General features: G+C 45.0%; 1 long non-coding RNA gene across 1 annotated transcript; it reads right to left on the minus strand.

The window, feature by feature from the left end:
• Positions 1-1,353: 1,353 nt before the first annotated feature.
• LOC142000286 (uncharacterized) lies at positions 1,354-10,860 on the minus strand. The gene is made up of 3 exons (XR_012642207.1): positions 10,802-10,860; positions 4,520-4,582; positions 1,354-1,401 (listed from the first exon to the last, which is right to left on the minus strand). It is a non-coding gene; the product is annotated as an uncharacterized LOC142000286 (long non-coding RNA).
• Positions 10,861-13,121: the final 2,261 nt, after the last annotated feature.

Genomic DNA, 13,121 nt, shown 5'->3' on the forward strand with positions numbered 1-13,121 from the left:
GAAGGATGGGGGAGGGATGGAGGGCATCATTAGGCTACTTAAGGGCCTGCTTGTACAGCATGTCTCAGGCCCCACCCACACCAGCTGAAGCCCCAACGCTCTGCTGAAGACAATGAGGTGATGTGGGTGCATGAGGCTATCAGTGATGTACAGAGATATCACAGGTGCGACATTAACTATTGGACGTGTCTGCAGAAGTTTATCCTGTCGGCCAACATGAATGATCACATCAGACAGCTCAGGGCCCCCAATCTGCAACACACCTAACAACTACAGCCAGATAGACCCGATCTGCACTATACATATTCATGCAGACAAGTAGGTCCTTCTCTTTCACTTACCTGTTCTGTGCACAGCCGCAATGTTCAGAGTTCTGGGTTTTCCCAGCAAACCAACACCACCGCAGCCACCTACGACAGCACAATAAGGACCAGTTTAGCTGTTGGAGGACACTAGACAATTCAGACTCTGGCAGGCACATGAGGAGAGGCTGATTTTGATCAAAGGCCTATTTATTTAAAAACCCGAGGATCCCATTTTTAAAGGGGTCAATGTCAAAATTCCTTCCGACGTCAATGGGACCGGGATTTGCCCCATGTGCTTAACTTATCTTGCCTTTATCTTAAGAGCCCAGAGATGCAGGGGTAGGGTTGTAGGCAGCTCTGCAATCTAAAGAAGCTGACAGTGAAGAAAAAACAACTGGATCCTGTCAGATTTTATCCCAACAAGGCGCTGTGCTCAATTTTATCTGACACATTTTTTGACCCAGTATATAATGTCCATTCAGTGTCAAACATGAACATTTAGCTGCTCCATGGACTGACCTGCCTCCTCTAGTTTCCAGGATAGTCAAACTGGCAACTTCCACCCGTTCTAAATTCCCTTTAAACAAACAGAGTGAGCAGTCCCATTTGGGGTAGGAGGACGCATAACGGTGGTTACATAGCAGGGTGTGTCTGATGAAATAATCCCCTTCAATGCCATCACTTGTTGCTGCAGTTGGAAGGCAAATAAGACTGCTTATGGGGGACAGAAGACTCAGAGGACAGCTAATGAGATATTGTACACTTCCCGTATGGTGGGATGCTGGTTCAAATCCAGAAAGGCAGATAGCGATTGGAAGTTCCATTCACCGTTTGATAGCTTGGGAGAAATTTAGGTCAGAGTTCAGTTGCCCAGGGACAAGTAAACACAGGACAGGCTCAAAAGCTAATATCAACACAACTGGCACTTACTAAGTCCACTGTCAACAGCCACAGCAGAAAGGCCAAAGATGAACCCACAGGGAAGTGAAGTCCAACAGCGGGAGAAGCTTGCACGGCCAACGCCTGTGTTGTACCGAGGCTTGAATCTCCAGGGTTTTTCAATCCAGCAATTTCACCAGCGCTGCATTAACACACACTAATTAAAGAAGTTAGAGAGACAGCTGCAGTATTTGTATTTCAATGCATACAAAAAAAAATGATGACATGAACAACCTTATTAGCGTAAGAGAATCTTTGCCAGTGCCTGCATTTGATTTCTTGCCTCAACTCCAGCCATCTTAATGCAACATCAATGCGGAAGCAGTAAAACACGAGACAAACAATGTAAATTAATGTGACCAGCAACACTTAACAGGAAACAGATTGTTCTTTATTTTCCGGATCAGTTGCCAACTATCCATTGTGAGGATGGGTATCTCCTGCAAAACATCTCACAAATATTGTAGTTTAGAAGCACAGACAATATGGATCAAAGGGGAAAAACAAGTTGAGTTTATATAATGCATTTTCCAGTACAAATCAACTGTTTATAATTTAAATTTTTACTTTTTTTTCAGTCAAGTTGTCATGCACTGACTAATGTTAAAATTATCTGTGGTAGAATCACAGAATGCTTTCTTTAGTGGCGTTTATATGTATATGTGTATAACGGGGTAGAAACTACGAAGGGCTTTATCCTTGAATTAATCTCTTCCACAGTTAGGTCATTATAAGCCTGCCATTTTCTATCAGAGTCAAGATATGGGAGAAAAGCTCATCCTGGAAGCTCAGTGCACCATGAAAGAGCCTTACAATTAAATACTGATTGTTCATCCCAAATAATTTACAAACTTAAATGGATATACAAGCTTTATGTGCAACTCACTTCACCTACCAGTAAGATGCAACCACCTCTGGACCGCAGCTGCTGTTCAGCAGCTGACAGCAACATTGCATGGCACAACCATTAGAACAAGAAAGAAAGGAGACTGCTGCATCCAAGGGGGACTCTCCAGGGGGAACTCAGGTTGCAGACTATAATTACTCAAGTTGTAGTCTCATCAAGGCACTGGGTTTACTCTGACAAAAGCTGCCATAAGATCTGTACTAGCCATAGGCGCCGGTTGTACATTTAATTTGAAAGACAGCATCTTAAAGTCTCCAAACTAGTTCAAAACTGACTCGTTGGAAGGACTGCCACCACACTACCGAGGTGTTCTGTGGAAGTCGCCCATCTAAGAAATGACTCAGTGCAACTCTTCTGTCAGGTTTGTGAGCTAAGCAAACCCCACACAAGATGGAAGAGTAGCTGACATATCACTTTTTAAAATATGAGCATTGTAGCATGGTAAATAGGTCAGAACAATTGGCGTGTCTAGCCTGGCTAATGATTGACGGTATAGCAACTGCCTTTGCTTTTAAATGCAGAAGCCTCTTAAGGAGAGCGATTACTTCCTTTCACTAAAGGGCAGTGTCATTCCATGGGAGGAACAGGTTGACTGAGCCTAACTGTGAGAAGAAGCCTGAGCTAGGGAGCTCCATAGACTTCCAGGCTATGTCCACTGCCAGAAGCATATAATCATAGCCTCATAAAAACAGTAGTGCTGAAAGGGATCCTTGAGGCATGTCATCTAATCCATCCCCGCTTGCTGAGGCAGGAGTAAGTACACCTAGACCATCCCTGACAGGTGTTCACTTAGCCTGTTCTTAAAATCCTCCAATGATGCGGATTCCAAAACCTCCCTAAGTACCCTGTTCCAATGCTTAACAACCCTTTCAATTAGAAAGTTTTTCCTAATGTTTCATTTAAATCTCCCTTGCTGCAAACTAAGATGATTGCTTCTCCTCCTGCCCTCCGTGGGACTAAGAAAGAAGAGGATTGCCTCTTGTTTTGGCTTTAGAGGATTGTCCCTATTTAACCAGGGCGACCCTGGGATGATTTGACTGTCTGCAAAATTATTTCAGGCCAACAAAATCTCTTCAAGTCACAACACTGTCTTGTGACCCGATGATGATTTTGCACAGCATCCTCACGTTGTGGTGCGAGGCCATGATGTTACATTATGACGCTTCAGGCCCTGTTCCAAAAGCTGGCAACCTAGCAAGGCGGTTAACAAGTAAGCAAACAGCAATCTTTCAGGCAAAGCAGGAAGCAATCACAAAGTGAAAAGAATCCTGTGGGCTAGATCGTGAGCCCTGACAATTGACAGGAACCACTGGCTGCAGGCTGAGCTTGGCGTTCTCCATGTGACAAATGATTAGTTTGGAAGAACACCATGTGATGTCTGTTTTGTGCAGGTTCCTTAAGGAAAGGCATACTAGCTGGAGAGGAATTTCATAGCGGTCAAACATCTTCAGATACTTTCTATGATAAACTGTATGTAAATCAGAGCTAAATTCCTCCACCCCTTGTGGAAGGACTGTCACATGACCTGCCATTTTCTTGCATTCCTCGCAGTCATAATCCAGATGTCAGGGAAGAATGATGTGCTAAACCTCAGTGCTGATGTTTCTGTTCATTTCAGGATGCCTGGCTTACTTGCACTCAGGGGAGTGGAAACATCAAATGTTTCAGCTCATATGGTTTCATGTTCATTCTTCTGTTGGAATGGAGTGAGATAGGTTTTTGCATCTTTCTTTCATGGAAGAAGCTGGGGGCTCAGTTCCCAAAGCTCCATGCATCTCCACAGATTTCCAGAGGCAAATGAATGAGATTGAGCTATAGAGATGGCAAGATAATTAACTTCCTATCACAAAATTCAGTGGCAGGCATATCTTCACGCATTGCTACAGCTGCGGAAATAAACAACAATGCAGCGAAGTCACAAGTACCCTGTACCTGACAATTGTTCACAACACTATTTGAGCAGTGTCCATGTTTACTGTGGACAAGGTTTCTTAAGAAAACAACCAAGCTAGCAGAAACCATGCTGTGTCTTTTCCCTCTACCGATTCCATCGCACAGATTCCGAACAGAGTTGCAACAGTGTGGTGCAAGTGGTGGCAAACCATGCTGCAACTGTGCTTGGGAAGAGCCATGTTTGCAAATTGGTTCAACACAGTTACCAGCTGTAGGATAAATAAACCCAAAGTGTGCTGGTGTGAATCTCAGTGGGCCAGGCTCTGATCTCAATAACATTGGTGTAAATGCAGAGCAAGTCCACTGAAGCTGCTGGAATGAGTGCAGATGTACAACAGGGAAACTGAGATCTGAAACTGGACCAGTACCCTAAAAATAATCTGAACACTAGGGGCCTGATACTAATCTCACTAACCTTTTCGTGGAGTGTCACTCTGTTCATTTCAATGGAGTTATTCTAGAGTTAAGCAGAGTTAACCTGTGCAAACAAAAGCAGAAGAGTAAACAGGCTGTTACAGCAGATAATTTAACTCACAGAGGGAGAGCAGCCCCTCCCTGATCTAATTTATGCCTACCCCATCGCCATCACTTGCAGAGCCAACTTGAGCCAGGCTATAAGAAGCATATGCAGCTCCTGACTTCAATATTTATGCCAAGGCTTAGTTTAGTCCCCAACGAATACTTACTTGGTGTAAACTGCACTCAGATTGCACATCCATTGATGCAAGTTATACTATTTTCCTATACACATCCATTTTCTAATCCACTCACACCTGACCTGAGTAACTTGGACCACCATTATGTCACGGGTGAACTCACCCACATTCTGGCATGCAACTCTGGTTAATATCAGCTGCAGCTGAACCCAGGGAGAGAGGCCATAATGCAACCTTTAGCATTTGATTTGTTCAGATCTGGCCCATTCCCAGATATCAGAGCCACCAAAGGTGGCTGCAGGGATTGTTGACATTTGAACTACAGCAGAGTTCATTTCCTGATCTTTCCGCTCATGCGTTGATCATTTGTGGCCTGTGTGTTTCCAGCTCTTAGTATTCCACTTTAACATGGGTCTTATGGTTTACTGGTTTGAATGGAAGAATGCTTGGGTTGGACAATATTATGTCTGATTTGACCTGTTTTAAGTAATTTCTAAATTAACTGTCTTTCAGAGATTAGTTACATACAATCACATTTTAATCATTAAGTGTTACGCTTTGCTAAGGGGCCCGCAAAAAATGCAAAACATAGAAACTCACCAAGATATACACACACATTTCTAGCATTGCCAGCTCTCACAATTTTATCACCAGTCTTGCAATATTTAGTGTTTTTCTTAAAGCTCCAGTTCCTGGCATCCTTTGATTAGTCTCAGCTTTCATTAAAGCCAGTGATTGTGGAGAAAAGCTTGAAAACAAACCCTAAAAGCTTAAAAACCAGAAGGCAAATAGAAAGAACCTATTTTTTTTAATCTCATGCATAGATGCTGGAACTAGGGGTGCTGCCACACCCCGGGCTTCAAGTGGATTCATCATACACGGGGTTTACAGTTTGGGTCAATGGTTCTCTGCACCCCCACTATAAAAATTGTTCCAGCACCCCTGATCTCATGACTTTTTAAGACCATTTCATGACTTTTTTAGGGTCTGACTTATGATTTTAGGGGCTGGCACTATTGCAATTCCCCTTTTCCTCCCCAAAATAAATCCTTACTCTGTTAATTTTTTCAATTCATTCTTTCCCTTACACGAGCATACACAAAAATAAGAAAACGGTTTGGTGCAACCCACATTGTGAAAAACCAGCTTTCTGTGTATATAGTGCAGTGAACAACAGACAGAGAAGTCTGTCGGCCAGAGGACTAGCTGGCAAAGCAATAAACCCAGAACGGTTCCGCTGAAGTCAATAGAGTTCCTTTGGATTCATGCCACCGTAACTCAGAGAAGACTCGGGCATGGTGCCTGCTAACTCAGAAGGTAATACATTTTCCTTAGAGTTTTGTTCTGACAAACATGAAAAACCCTTCTTTAGCAACTGGGTGACCAAGGGCAATATTTTGCCTTTCAGTTACCCCAGTGCAACCTGCGGACTTCAATGGGGTTACTCTGGATTTGCCTCAGTGGTACATGAGACCAGAACCTATCCCACAGCATTTTGCAGGGCTGGCAATGATACAATTTAAAGGCTCAGTTTGGCCAGAATTACATGTCTAGGTCCCACTGACATCAGTGTGAGCTACATCCATGTAACTCAGAGCACAGCTTCGACACTTCTTCCTTCCAACACAAGGGGCCTAATTCCGCAGTGCATTTTACACCAATGTGAGTCCACTGAGATCAGTGTCGTGCCAATGGGGTAGAAGTGGAGTAACACAGCAGTGAATCAGGCCCAGAGACTCACTTGGGCACATTTCCTAGACTACAGTTTCCTACTTCTAGTTGGCTGGAACTGATGAAGGCCGCTCCTGCTGTGGCGTTCAGGTTTCATACTACTTTTTTCCACAGATGTCATGAGCCACCCTTTTCTTTTTCTTTTTTTTTTTTTTTTTTTTTTTTAAAAACAGTTTCCAGTTTCTCTGTATTTCTCAAAAGCTGGGCCAACCTCCAGGAACTCCTTGCTCAGCAGCAGAGGAGGAAATAGTTGACTATACAGCATCTGTTACCTTCAGTGGGGTTTTTAGCCTTGTCCCACATTCTGCCTTCAGTCACCCCCATGAAAGCCAGGTGAAGGCAATGAGTAGGGCCCTACCAAATTCACAGCCATGAAAACCGTGTCATGGACCGTAAAATCTGGTCTCCCCCCATGAAATCTGGTCTTTTGTTTGCTTTTACCCTATACTGTACAGATTTCACAGGGGAGACCAGTGTTTCTCAAATTGGGAGTCCTGACCCAAAAGGGAGTTGCGGGGGGTGGGGTGTCACAAGGTTATTTTAGGGGGATTGTGGTATTGCCACCCTTACTTCTGCACTATCTTCAGAGCTGGGTGGCTGGAAAGCAGTGGCTGCTGGCTGGGCGCCCAGCTCTGAAAGCAACACCCCATCACCAGCAGCGCAGAAGTAAGGGTGGCAATACCATACCATGCCACCGTTACTTCTGCACTGCTGCCTTCAGAGCTGGGCAGCTGCAGAGTGGCGGCTGCTGACTGAGGCCCCAGTTCTGCAGGCAGCTGCACAGAGGTAAGGGTGGCAACACCATACCAGGCCATCCTTACTTCGCCGCTGCTGGCAGTGGCTCTGCCTTCAGAGCTGGGCTCCTGGCCAGAAGCTGCCACTCTCCAGCTGCCCAACTTTGAAGGCAGCACTGCCCCCTGCAGCAGTGCAGAAGGGTAGCAGTACTGCAACCCCCCCTACAATAACCTTGCAACCCCTCCCAACTCCTTTTTGGGTCAGGATTCCTACAATTACAACACCGTGAAATTTCAGATTTAAATAGCTGAAATCATGAAATTTATGATTTTTAAAATCCTATGACCATGAAATTGACCAAAATGGACTGTGAATGTGGTTGGGCCCTAGCAATGAGGTAGCTGAGGCCCCAATTTGGGCTGGATATAAAGGCCAAAAGCCTTAGGTTCACTACATCCAATGATTACCAGGACAAGCAATATATCTTTTGACATCAATTATAGCTAGAAAACGCACCAAGGAAACTACAGAATAAAACACAATTATCCTTCATCTTGTGCCAGTCTAACCTTATTGGCAGCACCTCAAAACAGAAAACACATTCAGAAAAATCCTACTAGTACAGTAATGCTTGCATAGTTGGAGTGGATGACTTCAAAGAAATCTCCCAGTTTTGATCAGCCACCTTAACTCTTGTACGGGGTTCTTAAGGATACAACTAAAAAAAATCCACTAGGGTAATACATAATAATGTGCACTTGTATAGCACCTTCCATCTGGCGATCTCAAAACACCTTATAAACATGAATGAAGCCTCCACATACTTCACTGAGTTGGGTAGGATTAGCCCCATGATGGGGAAACTGAGGGACGGAAAGGCAAAGGGACGATTTTCAAAAGTGGCCTCGGTTTTCTTGGTGCCCCTTTGAAGAAGTGCTGAGAACTCACACAAACTCCAGTTGAAACCAGTGGGAACTGCAGGTGCTCAGCACCTCTGAAAATCAGGCTTTACCGTAGGCTGCACACCCATCTTACCTGAGGCTGAGCACCCAAACATTTTGACACCCAAAATTAAAAGTTCGCCCCCAGGCGACTTATCCAGGGTGCAGGGGGCCAGTGGCACAGCCAGAAGCCCAGCCACTTAACTGCTAGCTGACTACTAGCCCTAGCCCTCATGAGAGTTGTGAGGATCAATTAGTTAATACTTGCAAGGAGCTATGAAGATTAAAAGTTCTAAACATTATTATTATGTGGGTGGGTGGCAATGACATCTCTAGACCCAGACTTCTGCTGAAGCTGCTGACAGACTCCACCTGCCAGATCTCTCTGCAAGCTCTAAATAATACTGTTTCTATCATAACCTGCAGCTATTTCGATGTATTAACTGTGATTTTTATTATAAACTCCTTATGTGCTCTGCGGAATGCTAAATCGGTTTCATTTTCATGGCTCTTTGCCATATCCAGCTAGTGTCAACGTGGCTCTTCAGATGTTAAAGGCTTTTTGTTAGGATTGGCCTGTTTTATAAAGGTGGGTGCCAGATTTAGACCTCTGGGTAAGGCGGAGGGTTAGCATGGCTGAGCTTCTGTGAAGGTATCATGAAGGACCGCCAGAGATGGCAGAGTTAAAATCCTCCCCAGATTCTGAATTTGAAAGCCAATTAGTAAATAAGAACACAAGGGGTCTGATTCTCCAGAGACTCTGTTACTGTGCTTGGGACAGGGGTAGGGCAGGATGGAGAAGGTGGCTTTAAAACATCTTTGTGCAGCGCCATGCAAGCCCCATCCTAGTCCACGGTGTAAGGTAGAGCAGCCTCAGGACTGCACTAACTTACACACTGGCTCCCATGGCCCCTATGGGTCCAGAAAAGCAGAGAATATCTGTACTACAATTCTCCCAACACATCTCTCACACTAGAAGCCTGGTGCCCGCCCTGCGCCACCTGGGAATGCCTTCTGTTGAGGGGTATTCTCAGGGGACTATTTCCATTCACGTTAAGGCCTTTTTCTAGTACCAGAGAGGCATAAAGGGGCCTGAATATAACCAAAGGCCCAAATTTGGGGTTTTTTTGTTTTGTGTCTTTTTCAGTTCTCCTGAACGTTTAAGCCACCAGGATGCCTTTAAAATGCTGCAACATGTGGCAGAGATAGCCCTGGCCTGGCTGTCACTTCTCTGAGCAACATCTCCATGCCTGCTGCAGCCCGGCAGCCCTGACTGGAAGTTGTGCAAAGAGGTTAATTTTCACAGAACCCTGAAGTGGACCCTTGGGGGTAGGGCTTTGGACAGGAAAAAGCTAAATGTTTATACTGGCCAGGATTACAAATTCCACTATCCCCCTCCACCATCCCCAGCCAGGACTGGCCAAAAGGGTTTGTTTTTTTTCCCCACCCCTGGAAACAGCCCCGACTAGTTTACAGAGAAGTTCATTAATTCTGCAGTGTCTGCAGCTGGAAGCTGAAACAGTTTGGTGGGTCTGACAATTTTCACTGTGTAACGACATAACAATCCCAATGAAAGGAAAACACTGAAATCTCTTCAGGCTTTAGCTGGAGCACGCTTGCTTGCATTCTTGTTTAATCTATCCAACAGTCTATGTCAAGCAACAATTCATAGAATCACAGGGCTAGAAGGGACCACAAGGGTCATCTAGTCTATAACTCATCGAGTTGACACTAAATTTGCTAATCAAAAACAACTGAACTGTCTGAAAAATCAACTGAATAGGAGTTGTCTAAAAAAGAAAAACAAAATCGTACTCTTTTTCCTTGAAATCATTTCCACTGTGCAAGCCAGTTCAGAAGTAAAGCTCAGACAGAGGCTATGGCACATTTTACAGGATTTCTAGAAGGGAGCCACAGTCCATCCAAAATGGTCAAACACTTAAACGGCTGGCATCTGGAAACAGGAGTCATCACTCGCAAATGGGAGCAAGGTTAACATGGGCCAATACCAACCATGATGAGCCCAGTGAGCACCCCCCTCCTCAAATAATCTATTCCTAATGCTGTTTTGGGGGAATGCATACAGGGTGTTGCCCTACCAATGAGCACACGTGCATAGATATGCAGACCCCAATCCTTTGCCAAGAACGACCCACAACTCCATTCTGTGATTTCTACTGAGGAATGCCTACCACTAAGAGAACTCATCAGTTTGTATTGGTCACCCTTATCCCCCAGCCCCCTCCCTCTCTTTTGCTGCCCCTTTTCATGCTACCTCTTCACTGAGGTCCCATGTGCCTGGTGTCCACAGGATCAGGGCCCTGACACTTTAGTGATGGGACTGTAGCTTTTTAAATTGTCTGTATAGCACCTACAATGGTCTTGGAGGCTCACTGTGAAATCTGCCTCCATACAGAGGGCTTGCATGAGGCTATGCACCACTTAACCCCTGTTCTGGGTATTCAAGTGGAGCCCTGGTTTTGCACTGGCTCCCGCTCTTTATGACTATATAAAGCAATAATAATATCAGCATCCTGAATCACACCCAGAGCCAAATAGGAACCCGTTCTCTACTTTATTATGATGCTGGGTAGACTATTGTGATTCGTTAGAGAACCTTGTTTGGAGTTTTACCTTCTCATTCTTAATCCTCTTTGCTCCAGAGAAAGTACTCAGGGTTCCTCACTCCCTTGATATCCACACAGATCCCAGAAGGCTGCCTTCCAAACACACAAACAGGAAAGTACCATTGTGTCAATTCTTAGTTCTAGGTTAGGCGGAATGAACGGTCTTAAAACTGGGCTGGCTGCACAGGTGTGAGGACCATCGCAGTGTGACGAAAGGAAGGCTTGGAACAAGAACTAAAGCAACATCATGCAATACATGCTTTTGCGGAAATCGATACTGTTTCTTTCTCACCACCCATTTTTTAGAATTAGGCATGTGCATATCTTGCCATCTTTTCTCCAAACCTCTGACCTTCTGCACTTCACAACTTTTAGAGTGTACAAACAGTGTCTATAAACTAGCGGAGAGATGCCGAAGAGGCAACGTTTGGATCTGGATTTGGAACACTCCAAAGTTCGGGGATGTTTGGATCCAGAATTTTGGGTCAGCCCACTACAATGATAAAGCTACTGAAAAGCAGCTCCAGGTTCAAGATTGTTACTGCCACCCAACTGCAAGGATTTGGATCCAATTCTTCTCCTGGATGAACTGCACAAGAAACGAAAAATACAATGTTCTCCACATATCTGGGTTGTTTTAACAGTTCGGACTTTCTATTTTTGGATGCTCTTTCTTTGACAGCGCCTGGTCTGTAACAAAAGGGATCAGCTCCCCAATCCCTACGTCTCATGACAGAAGACCCTAAAGGACTGAGGCCCTGTTAGTGCTCATCTTTACAGAGCACACAAACCCAGAGCTGGAGAGCACAGCTGGATTATGTCAAACTGAAGACATTAAAGATTATGGGATAAAGAAATAAAGAATGAATGTCTGGCTTTCAAAAGTGGCAAATGCTAATTTTCTTCACCTGGGTAAGTTGATACAGTGCTTTGAAACTGGAGAATCGTATTGTGTGAGAGACACAGAAGGTTGCTCTTAGGTGGTGATCACCTATGATTAGCCACAGAAAACAATACTTTCAGCAGAGAGCAATGTGCAAATTCTTTGTGAAGCCCCCACCAAGATTGATTTTGATAGGAACATTTTTCAGTCCAAAAATTTAAACTGGCTCGAATCCCTAAAGCACCATAAGCATTTATAAGGCCATACTGTCATTAACAATAAACATAGGCGCCAACTCCATGGGTGCTCTGGGGCTGGAGCACCCACAGGGAAAAATTGGTGGGTACTCTGCACCCACCAGCAGCCAAGCTCCCCGCCCCAGCTCACCTCCACCTCCTCCCCTGAGCACACCGCGTCCCTGCTTCTCCTCCCAGCGCTTGCCACCGCAAAACAACTGTTTCACAGCATAACAAGCTGTGGAAGGGAGCAGGGAGGAGCGGGAACACGGCGTGCTCCGGGGAGGAGGCGGGGCTGGGGCGGGGATTTGGGGAAGGAGTCCAATAGGGGCAGGGAGGGGGCGGAGTACCCACCGGCACCAGGAGAAGTTGGCGCCTATGGTCCAATATTTAAACCAGTTCTAATCATTAAAGCACCCTAAGCATTTATAAGGCCATACTGTCATTTACAATAAGGCTCCTTTACACGACTAAGGAAATGTAAAGGAGCCTTAAAACCTTTATACCTGTTTTAAGACCTCTGTACGCTGCCAGAATGAGACTCAGGCCCAAATTGCTATATGAATAATACAGAGATCCTGACTTTTTACTTACCTTGGTGGGGACGTCACAAACACGGGATTAACACTGCAGAAATGCTGAACGGGGCACACAGAGTCATAGCTTCTCAACTACCTTGTCTGTACTTTCCAGGCCCTTCACGGTCAGTCTCCACCGCCCCCATCGTCTCTCTTTCACAGTCAAGCTGGCCTCTCATTGGCCCACGATGCCCACGTTACATTTTTTAAAAAAAAGCGCCCCTTTGTGTTTTCTCCCACGCTGCCCCTGCCACTTGGGAGGAGCAAGGCAGATAGTAGATACTAAAGGGAGCTGGACTCTTGTTTGTTCCTGTTTCGTTTGCCCGGCTGTGTGTTTCTTAGTCTTCCATTCTGCCACCAGGAGAGGGCGCCGATAAGCCCATGAAGTAAGTGCTGGGTGAATAACAGATTTTTTGGTTCGCTGGCACAGTTCCAGCGGGGGGAAAAAAAAAAAACCCAGCGCTGGTCAAACAGAAACTGGAACGTTTGGGAAGCTGAAAACAAGAAAAAAAATTGTTCTATTTGACCTGCGGTGAAATGTTACAGTTTGATTTGGGGCATTTTTAACCTTCTTTAATAAAAGTAAAGGAAATGAAGGTCGAGAGTCACAAAACCACTGGTGATGGCATC

This window comes from Natator depressus, chromosome 17 (assembly GCF_965152275.1).
Source record: "Natator depressus isolate rNatDep1 chromosome 17, rNatDep2.hap1, whole genome shotgun sequence".
NCBI lineage: Eukaryota > Metazoa > Chordata > Testudines > Cheloniidae > Natator > Natator depressus.